At 42.1% G+C, this 5,258-nt stretch overlaps 1 pseudogene; it reads left to right on the top strand.

The window, feature by feature from the left end:
• The window catches only part of LOC116811046 (keratin, type II cytoskeletal 8-like), a 78,426-nt pseudogene extending 73,387 nt beyond the window's left edge, over window positions 1–5,039 (top strand).
• The last annotated feature ends 219 nt before the right edge of the window (window positions 5,040–5,258 follow it).

Raw genomic sequence — 5,258 nt, 5'->3', positions numbered from 1 at the left:
TACGTGGGTATATTGCATGATGCTGAGGTTTGGAGTGTGATTGAACCCCTCACCCAGGAAGTAAGCATAGTACCCAACAGTTAGTTTTTTAACCCTTACCCCGTCCCGCCTTCACCCCTCTAGTAGTCCTTAGTGTCTATTATTCCCATCTTTATGTCCATGAGTACCCCCTTGTTAAGTGAGTACATGTAGAATCTGATTTTCCATTCCTGCATTAATTCACTTAGGATAATGGCATCCAGCTGCACCCATGTTGCTGCAAAGGATATAATTTTGTTCATTTCTGTGGCTGTGTAGTATTCTATGGTGTATATATACCACATTTTCTTTATCCAATCCACCATCGTTGGGCACCATGGTTGATTCCATGTCTTTGCTATTGTGAACAGTGCTGTGATGAACATATGAGTGCATGTATCTTTTTGAAAGAATTATTTATTTTCCTTTGGGTATGTACCCAGTGATGAGATTCCTGGGTCGAATTGTAGTTCCATTTTTAGTTCTTTAGGAAATCTCCAAACTGCTTTCCACAGTGGCTGAACTAATTTACATTCCCACCAGCAGTGTACAAGTGTTCCCTTTTCTCCATAACAAAAAATCTGTTATTTTTTGACTTTTTAGTAATAGTCATTCTAGTTTGAGGTGATAGTTCATTGTGGTTTTGATTTGCACTTCTCTAATGATTAGTAAATTTGGGCATTTTTTCCATCTTTCTTGGCTGTGTGTATGTCTACTTTTGAGAAATGTCTGTTCAGGTCCTTTGTCCACTTTTTAAAAATCATTATACTTTAAGTTCTAGGGTACATGTGCACAACATGCAGGTTTGTTACATAGGTGTACATGTGCCATGTTGGTTTGCTGCACCCATTAACTCTTCATTTACATTAGGTATTTCTTCTAACGCTATGCCTCCCCCAGCCCCCCACCGCATGACAGGCCCCAGTGTGTGATGTTCCCCACCTTGTGTCCAAGTGTTCTCATTGTTCAATTCCCACTTATGAGTGAAAATATACGGTGTTTGGTTTTCTGTCCTTGTGATAGTTTGCTGAGAATGATGGTTTCCAGCTGCATCCATGTCCCTGCAAAGGACATGGAACCCATCCTTTTTTATGGCTGCATAGTTTTCCATGGTGTATATGTGCCACATTTTCTTAATCCAGTCTATCATTGATGGACATTTGCGTTGGGGTTGTCTTTTGCTTGTTTATTTGTTTGAGTTCTTTATATATTCTGGATGTTAGACCTTTGTCAGACGCATAGTTTGTGGATATTTTCCCCCATTCTGTGAGTTGTGTGTTTATTCTGTTGATAGTTTCTTTTGCTGTGCAGAAGCTCTGCAGCTTAAATAGGTCCCACTTGTCAATTTTTGTTTTTGTTGCAATTGCTTTTGAGAACTTGGTCATAAACTATTTGCCAAAGCTTATGTCCAGAAGGGTACTTCCTAGGTTTTCTTCTAGGATTCTTACAGTTAAGGTCTTACATTTAAGTTTTTAATCCATCTTGAGTTAATTTTTGTATATGGCGATAGGTGGGGGTCCAGTTTCATTCTTCTGCATATACTTAGTTATCTCAGCACCATTTACGGAATAGGGAGTTCTTTCATCACTGCTTATTTTTGTTGACTTTGTCAAAGATCAGTTGGTGGTAGGTGTGATTCTTTATTTCTGGGTTCTCTATTCTATCCCATTGGTCTATATGTATGTTTTTGTGCCCGTACCACTCTGCTTTGGTTACCGTAGGCTTTGATATTGGGTAATGTGATGCCTCTAGATTTGTTCTTCTTGATTAGGATTGCTTTGGTTATTTGGGCTCTTTTTTGGTTGCAAGTGAGTTTTAAAACAGTTTTTTCTAATTTTGTGAAAAATGATGTTGGTAATTTGATAGGAATAGCATTGAATCTGTAGGTTGCTTTGGGCAGTATAGACATTTTAATGATATTGATTCTTCCTATTCATGAGCATAGGATGTTTTCCCATTTGTTTGTGTTATCTCTAATTTATTTGATCAGTGTTTTGTAATTCTCATTGTAGACATCTTTCTCCTCTCTGGTTAGCTGTATTCCTAGATATTTTATTCTTTTTGTGGCTACTGTGAATGAGATTGCATTCTTGATTTGGTTCTCAACTTGGACATTGTTGGTGTATAGAAATGCTACTAGTTTTGTACATTAATTTTGTATCCTGAAACTACTGGAATTGTTTATCAAATCTAGGAGCTTTTTGGTAGAGACTGTGGGGTTTTCTAGGTATAGAATCAGATTGTCTGTAAACAGAGGTAGTCTGACTTCTTCTCTTTCTATTTGGATGACTTTATTTCTCTTGCCTGATTGCTCTGGCTAGGACATCCAGTACTATGTTGAATAGCAGTGGTGAGAATGGGCATTCTTGTCTTGTTCTGGTTCTCAGGGGGAATGCTTCCAGCTTTTGCCCATTCAGTTTGATGTTGGCTGTGGGTTTGTCATACACGGTTCTTATTATTTTGAAGCATGTTCCTTCGATGCCTAGTTTGTTGAGGGTTTTTTATCACGAAGGGATGTTAAATTTTATTGAAAACTTTTTCTGCATCTATTGAGATGATTATGTGGTATTTGTTTTTTATTCTGATTGTGTGGTGAATCACATTTATTGATTTGCATATGCTGAACCAAACTTACATTTTAGAAATAAAGCCTACTTGATTATGATGGATTAAAGTTTGATGTACTGCTGGATTTGGATTTCTAGTAATTTGCTGGGGAATTTTGTATCTATGTTCGTCAGGGATATTGGCCTGTAGTTTTCTTTTTTCATTGTGTTTTTGCCAGATTTTGGTATCAGGGTGTTGATGGTTTCATAGAATTAGTTAGGGAATAATCCCTCCTCCCTGATTTTTTGGAATAGTGGTGTAAGTTGTCACTAAGATTGGCACCAACTCTTCTTTATACATCTGGTAGAATTTGTCTGTGAATTCACCTGGTCCTGGGCTTCTTTTGGTTGGTAGGGGTTTTTTTTACTATTATTACTGACTCAATTTCAGAACTTGTTATTTGTCTGTTCAGGATTTTAATTTCTTCCAGATTCAGTCTTGGGAAGTTGTGTGTTTCCACAAATTTATCCACTTTCTCTAGATTTTCTTGTTTGTGTGCACAGAGGTGTTCAGAGGTACTCACATCTCTGAGTAACTTCTGTGTTTCTACAGAATTGGTTTTAACGTTTCTTTGTCATTTATGATTGCGCTTATTTGGATCTTCTCCTTTGTTTCTTTGCTAATCTAGCTACTGTTCTACTGATCTTGTTTATCCTTTCAAAGAACCAATTTTTGCTTTCATTGATCATTTGCATGGATGTGGGGGTCTCAATTGCATTCAGTTCTGTTCTGGTTTTAGTTATTTCTTTTCTTCTGCTAACTTTGGGGTTCATTTTTTTTTTTGAGCTCCTCTAGGTATGATGTTAGATTGTTAGTTTGAGGTCTTTATAACTTCTTGATGTAGGTGTTTAGCACTATAAACTTTCCTTTTAACACTACTTTTGCTGTATGCCAGAGATTTTTGTATGTTGTGTCCTGGAAAATAGTAAAATGATTTTTGACTGGAAATTTTATATCTAAAGACAAAAACAACTATAAATAAACATTGTATTCTGGTTGGGAAATTTTTTCCCATAGGGATAAGGGTTAGCACTTCTGAAACTACTTTATATGCATACTAGGATTGATCAAATAAGTAACTATATTAAAGTTAACGAGCCCCCTTCATCTGGAGGTGGACCCCAACATCCTGGCTGTGCACACCCAGGAGAAGAAGCAGATCAAGACCCTCAACAAGTTTGCTTCCTTCATCGACAAGGTACAGTTCCTGGAGCAGGAGACCAAGATGCTGGAGACCAAGTGGAGCCTCCTGCAGCAGCAGAAGATGGCTCAGAGCAACATGGGCAACATGTTTGAGAGCTACATCAACAACCTTAGGCGGCAGCTGCAGACTCTAGGCCAGGAGAAGCTGAAGCCTGAGGTGGAGCTTGGCAACATGCAGGCATGCAGGGGCTGGTGGAGGACTTCAAGAACAAGTATGAGGATGAGATCAATAAGTGTACAGAGATGGAGAATGAATTTGTCCTCATCAAGGATGTGGATGAAGCTTACATGAACAAGGTAGAGCTGGAGTCTCGCCTGGAAGGGCCCACTGACCAGCTCAACTTCCTCAGGCAGCTGTATGAAGAGGGGATCGGGGAGCTGCAGTCCCAGATCTCGAACACGTCTGTGGTACTGTCCATGGACAACTGCTGCTCCCTGGACATGGACAGCATCATAGCTGAGATCAAGGCGCAGTACGAGGAGATTGCCAACAGCAGCCGGGCTGAGGCTGAGAGCATGTGCCAGACCAAGTAAGAGGAACTGCAGACTCTGGCTGAGAAGCATGGGGATGACCTGGGTCATACAAAGACTGAGATCTCCGATATGAACATCAGCCGGAACATCAGCCGGTTCCAGGCTGAGATGGAGGGCGGGCTTCCGTGGAGGCCGCCATCGCAGATGCCAAGCAGCGTGGGGAGCTGGCCGTTGAGGATGCCAACGCCAAGTTGTCCGAGCTGGAGGCCGCCCTGCAGCGGGCCAAGCAGGATATGGCGCGGCCGCTGAGTGAATACCAGGAGCTGATGAATGTCAAGCTGGCCACCTACAGGAAGCTGCTGGAGGGCGAAGAGAGCCGGCTGGAGTCTGGGATGCAGAACATGAGCACCCATAGGAAGACCACCAGCGGCTATGCAGGTGGTCTGAGCTCCGCCTATGGGGGCCTCACAAGCCCCGGCCTCAGCTACGGCCTGGGTTCCAGCTTTGGCTCTGGTGCGGGCTCCAGCTCCTTCAGCCGCACCAGCTCCACCAGGGCCGTGGTTGTGAAGAAGATCGAGACCCGCGATGGGAAGCTGGTGTTCCAGTCCGCTGACATCCTGCCCAAGGGAACAGCTGTGGCAACCCCTCCCAGCCTGCCCCTCCTGCGGCTGCCCCAGAGCCCGGGAGGGAGGCTGCTGTGCAGGGGAAAACAGGGAACGGGAGGGAGGCTCACCTGAGGCTCAGCGCTAGCCCTCAGCCCATTCGCAGGGGAGTTTACTGCCTGAGGACCCCTATTTGCTTTTTTTTTTTTTTTGTCCAAAATAAAACCTCAGCTAGCTCTGCCAAAAAAAAAAAAAAAAAAAGATATAGCAGTCAAGAATAACAAAATTAATACAAATGAGTTAATTGACATGTACACAAAACTGTGGCCAACAATAGAATACACATTTTTATCA

The sequence above is a fragment of the Hylobates moloch genome, unplaced genomic scaffold, assembly GCF_009828535.3.
Source record: "Hylobates moloch isolate HMO894 unplaced genomic scaffold, HMol_V3 SCAFFOLD_7, whole genome shotgun sequence".
NCBI classification, from domain to species: domain Eukaryota; kingdom Metazoa; phylum Chordata; class Mammalia; order Primates; family Hylobatidae; genus Hylobates; species Hylobates moloch.
Note: the sequence above shows the minus strand (reverse complement) of the source record. Positions and strands in the feature narration are given on the sequence as shown.